The sequence below is a fragment of the Dermochelys coriacea genome, chromosome 16 (genome assembly GCF_009764565.3).
Source record: "Dermochelys coriacea isolate rDerCor1 chromosome 16, rDerCor1.pri.v4, whole genome shotgun sequence".
Lineage (NCBI taxonomy): Eukaryota > Metazoa > Chordata > Testudines > Dermochelyidae > Dermochelys > Dermochelys coriacea.
Window position 1 is genome coordinate 25,595,463 of NC_050083.1, and position 11,825 is coordinate 25,607,287.

The window sequence follows — 11,825 nt, forward strand, 5'->3', positions numbered from 1 at the left end:
CCCTGAATAGATATGTGGACACAATTGGCAACGGGCTTTGTTGCAAGAATAGGTTCCTGAGTTGGTGGTTCTGTTGTGTGGTTTATGGTTGCTGGTGAGTTTTTGCTTGAGATTGGGGCGCTGTCTGTAAGCAAGGACTGGCCTGTCTCCCAAGATCTGTGAGAGTGATGGGTCGTCCTTCAGGATAGGTTGTAGATCCTTGATGATGCGTTGGAGAGGTTTTAGTTGGGGGCTGAAGGTGATGGCTAGTGGATTTTTGTTATTTTCTTTGTTGGGCCTGTCCTGTAGTAGGTGACTTCTGGGTACTCTTCTGGCTCCGTCAATCTGTTTCTTCACTTCAGCAGGTGGGTATTGTAGTTGTAGGAATGCATGATAGAGATCTTGTAGGTGTTTGTCTCTGTCTGAGGGGTTGGAGCAAATGCGGTTATATCGTAGCGCTTGGCTGTAGACAATGGATCGAGTGGTATGATCTGGATGAAAGCTAGAGGCATGTAGGTAGGAATAGCGGTCAGTAGGTTTCCGATATAGGGTGGTGTTTATGTGACCATCGCTTATTAGCACCGTAGTGTCCAGGAAGTGGATCTCTTGTGTGGACTGGTCCAGGCTGAGGTTGATGGTGGGATGGAAATTGTTGAAATCATGGTGGAATTCCTCCAGGGCTTCTTTTCCATGGGTCCAGATGATGAAGATGTCATCAATGTAGCGCAAGTAGAGTAGGGGCATTAGGGGACGAGAGCTGAGGAAGCGTTGTTCTAAGTCAGCCATAAAAATGTTGGCATACTGTGGGGCCATGCGGGTACCCATCGCAGTGCCGCTGATTTGAAGGTATACATTGTAACCAAATGTGAAATAGTTATGGGTCAGGACAAAGTCACAAAGTTCTGCCACCAGGTTAGCCGTGACAGTATCGGGGATACTGTTCCTGACGGCTTGTAGTCCATCTTTGTGTGGAATGTTGGTGTAGAGGCTTCTACATCCATAGTGGCTAGGATGGTGTTTTTAGGAAGATCACCAATGGACTGTAGTTTCCTCAGGAAATCGGTGGTGTCTTGAAGATAGCTGGGAGTGCTGGTAACGAAGGGCCTGAGGAGGGAGTCTACATAGCCAGACAATCCTGCTGTCAGGGTGCCAATGCCTGAGATGATGGGGCGTCCAGGATTTCCAGGTTTATGGATCTTGGGTAGCAGATAGAATATAGCTGGGAGTGCTGGTAACGAAGGGCCTGAGGAGGGAGTCTACATAGCCAGACAATCCTGCTGTCAGGGTGCCAATGCCTGAGATGATGGGGCGTCCAGGATTTCCAGGTTTATGGATCTTGGGTAGCAGATAGAATACCCCAGGTCGGGGCTCCAGGGGTGTGTCTGTGCGGATTTGTTCTTGTGCTTTTTCAGGGAGTTTCTTGAGCAAATGCTGTAGTTTCTTTTGGTAACTCTCAGTGGGATCAGAGGGTAATGGCTTGTAGAAAGTGGTGTTGGAGAGCTGCCTAGTAGCCTCTTGTTCATACTCCGACCTATTCATGATGACGACAGCACCTCCTTTGTCAGCCTTTTTGATTATGATGTCAGAGTTGTTTCTGAGGCTGTGGATGGCACTGTGTTCTGCATGGCTGAGGTTATGGGGTAAGCGATGCTGCTTTTCCACAATTTCAGCTCGTGCACAATACCCACCTGCTGAAGTGAAGAAACAGACTGACAGAGCCAGAAGAGTACCCAGAAGTCACCTACTACAGGACAGGCCCAACAAAGAAAACAACAGAACGCCACTAGCCATCACCTTCAGCCCCCAACTAAAACCTCTCCAACGCATCATCAAGGATCTACAACCTATCCTGAAGGACGAGCCATCGCTCTCTCAGATCTTGGGAGACAGACCAGTCCTTGCTTACAGACAGCCCCCCAATCTGAAGCAAATACTCACCAGCAACCACACACCACACAACAGAACCACTAACCCAGGAACCTATCCTTGCAACAAAGCCCGTTGCCAACTCTGTCCACATATCTATTCAGGGGATACCATCACAGGGCCTAATCACATCAGCCACACTATCAGAGGCTCGTTCACCTGCGCATCTACCAATGTGATATATGCCATCATGTGCCAGCAATGCCCCTCTGCCATGTACATTGGCCAAACTGGACAGTCTCTACGTAAAAGAATGAATAGACACAAATCAGACGTCAAGAATTATAACATTCAAAAACCAGTTGGAGAACACTTCAATCTCTCTGGTCACTCGATCACAGACCTAAGAGTGGCTATACTTCAACAAAAAAGCTTCAAAAACAGACTCCAACGAGAGACTGCTGAATTGGAATTAATTTGCAAACTGGATACAATTAACTTAGGCTTGAATAGAGACTGGGAATGGATGAGTCATTACACAAAGTAAAACTATTTCCCCATGGTATTTCTCCCTCCCACCCCACCCCCCACTGTTCCTCTGATATTCTTGTTAACTGCTGGAATTAGCCTACCTTGCTTGTCACCATGAAAGGTTTTCCTCCTCCCCCCCTGCTGTTGGTGATGGCTTATCTTAAGTGATCACTCTCCTTACAGTGTGTATGATAAACCCATTGTTTCATGTTCTCTGTGTGTGTGTATATAAATCTCTCCTCTGTTTTTTCCACCAAATGCATCCGATGAAGTGAGCTGTAGCTCACGAAAGCTTATGCTCTAATAAATTTGTTAGTCTCTAAGGTGCCACAAGTACTCCTTTTATTTTTTTTAGTATCATTTTATCAGATAGCTTGGAGAACAGGGTGGGACTGGAACCCCCAGATGGAACTGGGAGTTACTGCAGTGAAGGAAATGCAGTGAAAAACAGTGGAAATGCACAAAGACAGGGAAGATGGAGAGACAAAGAATGGAGAAGGGGGAGAAACGGCAAAAGTAACAGTGGTCTTAAAGACAGCACATTTTCTCAGTTTAGTGATGCTGAATGTGACTGAACAAAATATAATGAAAATAATTAAGTTTAGGCATTACATACAGGTTATAATCCACCCTTGATTGTGCAAACCTGAGAGTGCTATGTCAGCTATATATCCTGGAGAGAATGCAGTTCTACATTTATGCCCAGGCACACAGCCCATAATAAACAAGTAGTGCCCATCTTTAAAAAAGGGAAGAAGGAGGATCCTGGGAACTACAGGCCAGTCAGCCTCACCTCAGTCCCTGGAAAAATCATGAAGCAGGTCCTCAAGGAAGGACTTAGAGGAGAGGAAAGTGATCAGGAACAGTCAGCATGGATTCACCAAGGGCAAGTTATGCCTGACTAATCTAATTGCCTTCTATGATGAGATAACTGGCTCCGTGGATGAGGGGAAAGCAGTGGACGTGTTGTTCCTTGACTTTAGCAAAGCTTTTGACACGGTCTCCCACAGTATTCTTGCCAGCAAGTTAAAGAAGTATGGGCTGGATGAATGGACTATAAGGTGGATAGAAAGTTGGCTAGATTGTCGGGCTCAAAAGGTAGTGATCAATGGCTCCATGTCTAGTTGGCAGCCGGTATCAAGTGGAGTGCCCCAAGGGTCGGTCCTCGGGCGAGTTTTGTTCAATATCTTCATAAATGATCTGGAGGATGGTGTGGATTGCACCCTCAGCAAGTTTTCAGATGACACTAAATTGGGAGGAGAGGTAGATACGCTGGAGGGTAGGGATAGGATACAGAGGAACCTAGACAAATTAGAGGATTGGGCCAAAAGAAATCTGATGAGGTTCAACAAGGACAAGTGCAGAGTCCTGCACTTAGGATGGAAGAATCCCATGCTCCTCTACAGACTAGGGACCGAATGGCTAGGCAGCAGTTCTGCAGAAAAGGACCTAGGGGTTACAGTGAACGAGAAGCTGGATATGAGTCAACAGTGTGCCGTTGTTGCCAAGAAGGCCAATGGCATTTTGGGTTGTATAAGTAGGGGCACTGCCCACAGTTCGAGGGACGTGATCAGTCCCCTCTATTTGACATTGGTGAGGCCTCATCTGGAGTACTGTGTCTAGTTTTGGGCCCCACACTTCAAGAAGGTTGTGGAAAAATCGGAAAATGTCCAGCGGAGGGCAACAAAAATGATTAGGGGACTAGAACACATGACTTATGAGGAGAGGCTGAGGGAACTGGGATTGTTTAGTCTGTGGAAGAGAAGAATGAGGAGGGATTTGATAGCTGCTTTCAACTACCTGAAAGGGGGTTCCAAAGAGGATGGATCTAGACTGTTCTTAGTGATAGCAGATGACAGAACGAGGAGTAATGGTCTCAAGTTGCAGTGGGGGAGGTTTAGGTTGGATATTAGGAAAAACTTTTTCATTAGGAGGGTGGTGAAACACTCAAATGTGTTACCTAGGGAGGTGGTGGAATCTCCTTCCTTAGAAGTTTTTAAGGTCAGGCTTGATAAAGCCTGGGCTGAGATGATTTAGTTGGGGATTGGTCCTGCTTTGGGCAGGGGGTTGGACTAGATGACCTCCTGAGGTCTCTTCCAACCCTGATATTCTATTCTATGAATTTTTGGACATTCCCAAAAATAAATTTGATACCCCTCCTCATAAGGAGATCTTCTAATTTTCAGAAGTAATTGCTTACAGTGTAATACCAAATTGTAACCCATCTTTCTCATTGGATTCTCATAATCATAGTTTCCAAGGCCAGAAGGTCAGATCATCTAGTCTGACCTCCTGTAAAACATGAGCCATAGAACGTCCCCCCAAAAATTCTTAAAGGACATCTTTTAGAAAAACATCCAATCTTGATTTATAAATTGTCAGTGATGGATAATCCACCATGACCCTTGGTAAAGTGCTCCAACGATTAATTACTGTCACTGTCAAGCATCTACATCTTATTTCCAGTCTGAATTTGTCTAGCTTAAACTTCCAGCCATTGGATCATGTTAGACCTTTCTATGCTACACTGAAGAGCCCATTATTAAATATTTTTTTCTCCACGCAAATAATTATAAACTGTCATCAAGTCACCACTTAGCCTTTTTTTTGTTAAGTTAAATAGATTGAGCTCTTTGGGTACATCTACAGAACAATTAAGCACTTGCAGCTGGCCTGGGTCAGTCTTTGACATGATTAGTCGATCAGGGCTTTACATTGTTCTGAAGAAGCTTGGTTGTCCACCTATATTGCTAAACCTTGTGAAATCCTTACCTGATGTCTTGAACGCAACTGTAACGTATGAAAACCAAGAGTCTGACTCATTTAACATAAATGGAAGCAGGGTTGCATACTGGCTCCTACATTGTTTAATATTTACTTCTCATTTCTGTTTCAACATGTGTTCTGTGTTGTTTGAGAGGGTGTCTATCTTAGCACTAGAGATGATGGAGGTTTGTTGCAAGGATCAGAGCTAAGACAAAGGTGAAGGAGATCATGAGGGACCTATTGTTTGCAGATGATGCAGCCCTTGTGGCTCACAGTGTTGATGCCCTACAACATCTTATTACCAAGTTCTCTGATTCACGCAAAATCTTTGTGTTAGCAATAAGTTTGAAGAAGACAGTTATCATGCACCAAGGCTCTTCAGACCCAGTTCCAGATATCACCTTAGATGGTATTTGTCTAAATGTCATTGACAAACTTTGCTGCCTTGGCTCTACTGTTATTAGCAATGTAAATCTTGATGCTGAACTCACTAGTAGAATTGGAAAAGCAGCCAGGAACTTTGGCCTTTTGCAAGACAGAGCCTGGAACAATAATAAATTGTCAACTAAAGTGAAAATCCATATTTATGAGGCAAAGTCCACTCTTCTATATGGCTCAGAAACATGGACGACTTACGCCAAACATACCAAAAGACTCAACAGTTTTCATATCAGATGTTTGCATAAAATTCTTTGAATAAGATGGCAAGACTGGGCGACAAGTGTGGAAGTGTTAAATTGTGCTGGTATATCATTCATGGAAAAGTTGATTAGTAAGAAAAGACTCAGGTGGCTTGGACATGTCAAGCGAATGCCAGATTACAGGATCCTGAAGAGTTTGCTGTCCTCTAAAGCTCACAAAGGGTCTAGAAAGAGAGGCAGACCACTGCACAGATTTCGGGATGCTTGCAAAGATGATTTAGTATCCTTTGGAATTTCTGTGGATGATTGGAAAAGGAGTGCAGAATGCTGCTCTGATTGGTGGAGTCAGCTTGTAGATGGAGTGAGGCATTCCAAGGAGGACTGGATCAAGCTTTGTGATGACCAGCGTCAGAGGAGAAAAGAATCTGCTGCTTCAATTCAGAGCATTGCTAGTGTGTGGGTGTGCCCTACCCATGGACAGGACTGTCACTGATGCATTAGATTCAGCAGCCATCAAAGAACTCATCGGCACATACACCTACCATTTCAATCTAGTTTTGGACCAATATCATTGTCAGGATTCTTTTTGTTCCTAATATAATTTAAAAGTTCCTTATTGTTCATAACTCTGCTAGCCATAGATTTTTCCTTGTGTCCCTTAGCTTCTCATCAATTTTCTATAATTCCTAACTTCTGATTTATATTCATTACTATCAACTTCTCCTTCCTCCATTTGTTATAAATATTTTCATATAATATATATAAAACTGTCTTCACTTTTCCACTAAACCAGGTCGGTTTTTTAACCAGTACAGCCTTCTTTCTCAATTGTGGCTTTTGGGAAATCTGGTAAAGTGTTCTGAAATGATTCCTGATTATCATTTATGTTTTTCTGATTAAATACTTCCTCTCAGCTGATTTGGCTCATAATTGTTTTCAGGTTTGTGAAATTGACCCTATTAAAGAACCAAGTGTATATATATTACTAGTGGCTTTATTTTTCCCAAGTACAGTTTTTCCATTAAGGGGAGCAGGAATTTCTAACTTTTCAGAATCATGCTCTTGCCGGATACAGAGCTATATTGCTATCTGAAATTCTCTCTTGCTTTTTGAAGGACACTTTCATGTAATGCCATAAAGTCATCATATCCTGCTACAGTATTACAAATTTACTGGTGTGAAAACCAGATTTAGGAATTTGAATGATTCCACATAGGCATTTTATAATGTTCACTGGACACCTAAATGAAAAAGTTCTTTCCATTGAGTTTAATGAAGCAAGATTTCGGTTTACAAATATGTTTTGATCTCATCTTGAATTTTTCTCAAACAGGAAAGGCACTTTCTGCAAGCAAAAGTCAGGCCATTTTGATGTGAAAAGCTTCTGGATGGTGAAAGCAGGAAACTTTTGTGTAACACCCTTTTCCACACATGAACTAGCCCAGGGGTTCTCAAACTGGGATTTGGGGTCGTGAGGTTATTATGTAGGGGGTCGCAAGCTGTCAGCCTCCACCCTAAACCCTGATTTGCCTCCAGCATTTATAATGGTGTTAAATAAATAAAAAAGTGTTTTTAATTTATAAGGGGGGTTGCACTCAGAGGCTTGCTATGTGAAAGGGGCCGCCAGTACAAAAGTTTGAGAATAACTGAACTAGCCTCTTTGTGATTGCAATTGAGTGGGATTAAGACAACAAGAAAATCAGTATTTGTTAACATAGAATCTGCACTGCAAATGTATCACAGTGTAGAGACTTCCTGACTCTGGCTGCCCTCCAATCTGTGGTCCCAAAGAACTGGTAACATTCCAGGAGCAGCAAGGAGACATGAATGAGGAAACAGTCTCTGACCCTGGCTCTGTCTGCTATTAAAATGTTGCTTTTTGCAGTACACTCAGAACAGTAACAGAAATGAGTGAGGGTGAACAGTGATATTGCTAGTACTGGAGTTTTTCTATAACCCCTGGTAGTACCCCCAGAGGATTCTGAGGTCATATTACTGGTGTGACCTTCAAAACACTACTCAGTTGACCTTCATAGTTTGGCCTTTAGCATTAGTTTTGCCAGATATTTAAGTGATTTGTTACACAGGAGTAAGATTCAGCCTTCTTAACTGTCTTTCATTTTCAGCTCAAAACCTACATCCATTCACCTCTACCCTGCATTGGCCAACGTGTATTACTGGTAATTATTTTCCTGAGAAATTGAGTGAAGTAGAAGTACAAAAACAATTATTTATGAAAAATAAACTAAACCCACATGGTTTAAAGAGTTCTGTTCTAGTATATAAGAACATAAGAATGGCCATACTGGGTTAGACCAACGGTCCATCTAGGTCAGTATCTTGTCTTCCAACAGTGACTAATGCCAGATGCCTCAGAAGGAATGAACAGAACAGGTAATCATCAAGTGATCCATTCCCTGTCTCTCATTCCCAGCTTCTGGAGAACAGAGGGTAGGGACACCATCTCTGCCCATCCTGGCTAATAGCCATTGATGGATCTATCCTCCATGAATTTATCTAGTTCTTTTTTGAACTGTTATAGTCTTGGTCTTTACAACATCCTCTGGCAAAGAGTTCCACAGGTTGACTGTGCATTGTTGAAAGAAATACTTCCTTTTGTTTGTTTTAAACCTGCTGCCTATTAATTTAATGTGGTGACCCCTAGTTTTTGTGTTATGAAAAGGAGTAAATAACACTTCCGTATTTATTTTCTCCACACCAGTCATGATTTTATACCCCTCATTTATGTCTCCCTTTAGTTGGCTCTTTTCCAAGCTGAAAAGTCTCAATTTTATTAATCTGTTCTTATACAGAAGCCATTCCATATCCCTAATCATTTTTGTTGCCCTTTTCTAAATCTTTTTCAATTCCAGTATATCTTTTTTGAGATAGGGTGACCACACCTGCACACAGTATTCAAGATGTAGGTGTACTATGGATTTATAAAGGCAATATGATATTTTCTGTCTTATTATCTATCGCTTTCTTAATGATTCCCAACATTCTGTTTGCTTTTTTTGGCTATTGCTGCACATCGAGTGGATGTTTTCAGAGAATTATCCACAATGACTCCAAGATCTCTTTCTTGAGTGGGAACAGCTAATTTAGACCCCATCATTTTATATGTATAGTTGGGATTATGTTTTCCAATGTGCATTACTTTGCATTTATCAACATTGAATTTCATCTGCCATTTTGTTGCCCAGTCACCCAGTTTTTTGAGCTCCTTTTGTAGCTCTTTGCAGTCTGCCTGGGACTTAACTATCTTGAGTAGTTTTGTATCAACTGCAATTTTTTCCACCTGTTTACCCCTTTTTCCAGATCATTTATGAATATGTTGAATCGGACTGGTCCCAGTACAGACCTCTGGGGGACACCACTATTTACCTCTCTCCATTCTGAAAACTGACCATTTATTCCTACACTTTGTTTCCTTTCTTTTAACCAGTTACCAATCCATGAGAGGACCTTCCCTCTAATCCCATCACAGCTTACTTTGCTTAAGAGCCTTTGGTGAGGCACCTTGTCAAAGGCTTTCTGAAAATCTAAGTACACTCTACCCACTGGATCCCTCTTGTCTACATAGTTGTTTACCTCCTCAAAGAATTCTAGTAGATTGGTGAGGCATGGTTTCCTTTTAAAAAAAAAAACATGTTGACTCTTTCCCAACAAATTATGTTCATCTATGTGTTTGACAATTTTGTTCTTTACTAGAGTTTCAAATAGTTTGCCTGGTATAGAAATCAGGTTTATCAGCCTGTAATTTCTAGAATCACCTCTGGAGCCCTTTTCAAAGATTGGCATCATATTAGCTATCCTCCAGTCATTTGTTACAGAAGCTGATTTAAATGATCGGTTACAGATTACAGTTAGCAAGTCTGCAATTTCACATTTGAGTTCCTTCAGAACTCTTGGTCCTGGTGACTTATTACTGTTTAGTTTATCAATTTGTTCCAAAACCTCCTCTAATGACACCTGACACCTCAATCTGGGATAGTTCCTCAGATTTGTCATCTAAAATAAATGGCTCAGGTTTGAGAATCTCCCTCACATCCTCTGCCTTGAAGACCAATGCAAAGAATTCATTTAGTTTCTCCGCAATGGCCTTATCATCCTTGAGTGCTTTTTAGCATCTTGATCATCCAGTGGCCCCACTGGTTGTTTAGCAGGCTTCTTGATTCTGATGTAGTTAAAAAAAAAAAAGCTATTATTTTTTGAGTCTTTGGCTAGCTGTTCTTCAAATTCTATTTTGGCCTTCCTAATTATATTTTTACACTTCATTTGCCAGAGTTTATGCTCCTTTCCATTTTCTCATTAGGATTTAACTTTCACTTTTTAAAGAATGCCTTTTTGCCTCTCACTGCTTCTTTTGTTTAGCCACAGTGGCGTTTTTTTCGTTCTCTTACTATGTTTTTTAATTTGCAGTATACATTTAGGTTGAGCCTCTATGATGGTGTCTTTAAAAAGTTTCCATGCAGCTTGCAGGGATTTCACTTTTGGCGCTGTACCTTTTAATTTCTGTTTAACAACCTCATTTTTGTGTAGTTCCCCTTTCTAAAATTAAATGCTACAGAGTTGAGCTGTTGTGGTGTTTTCCCCACCACAGAAATGTTAAATTTAATTATATTATGGTCACTATTACCAAGTGGTCCAGCTATATTCACGTCTTGGACCAGATCCTGTGCTCCACTTAAGCCTAAACCAAGAATTGCCTCTCCTCTTGTGAGTTCCAGGACTAGCTGCTCCAAGAAACACTAATTTAAGGTGTCAAGAAACGTTATCTCTGCATCCCGTCCTCAGGTAACATGTACCCAATCAGTATGGGGATAGCTGAAATCCCCAATTATTACTGATTTTTTTATTTTAATAGCCTTTCTAATCTCCCTGAGCATTTCACAGTCACTATCACCATCCTGTTCAAGTGGTCGGTAGTATATCCCTACTGCTATATTCTTATTATTCGAGCATCAAATTACTATCCATCGAGATTCTTTGGTTCATTTAAGATTTTTACTTCATTTGATTCTACGCTTTCTTTCACATATAGTGCCACTCCTCCACCAGTACGACCTGTTCTGTCCTTCCAATATATTTTGTACCCTGGTATTATCATGTCCCATTGATTATCATCATTCCACCAAGTTTCTGTGATGCCTATTATATCAATATCCTGATTTAATACGAGGCATTCTAGTTCACCCATCTTATTATTTGACTTCTAACATTGGTATATAAGCACTTTAAAAAACTTGTCACTTTTTAGCTGTTTGCCACTACATGATATAATTGAATGGGACTTTTCATTTGACAGTTTCTCATCAGATCCTACCTGTATTTTATCATCTTCCATCCTCTCCTCCTTACTAGGACATAGAGAATCTCCATTAATAGATCCTCTCCTAAAGGATGTCTCTGTCTGAACCACGTGCCCCTCTACACCTGTCGGCTTTTCCCCCAGCCCTTAGTTTAAAAACTGCTCTATGACCTTTTTAATTTTAAGTGCCAACAATCTGGTTCCATTTTGATTTAGGTGGAGCTCATCCTTCCTGTATAGGTTCCCCCTGTCCCCAAAGTTTCCCCAGTTCCTAATAAATCTAAACTCCTCTTCCTTACACTATCGTCTCATCCACCCATAGAGACCCTGCAGTTCTGCCTAACTGACCCTGTGTGTGGCACTGGAAGCATTTCAGAGAGGATCTCTTACCTAGCAACCTAAATTTGGCTTTCAGGACCTCTCTGCTATCCTTCCCTGTGTCACTGGTACCTACTTGTACCACGACCACTGGCTCTACAGATAAGTCTATCTAGATGTTTTGAGAGATCTGCAACCTTTGCACTAGGTAGGCAATTCACCATGCGGTTCTCCCGGCCATCACAAACCCAGCTATCTATGTTTCTGATGATCGAACCCCCATAACTATTACCGGTCTCTTGCTGATAACTGGAGTGCCCTCCCCCGGAGAGGTATCCTCAGTGCAAGAGGATATCACATCATCATCTGGAAGGAGGGTCCCACCTATGGGATTGTTTCCCTTTGCTCCA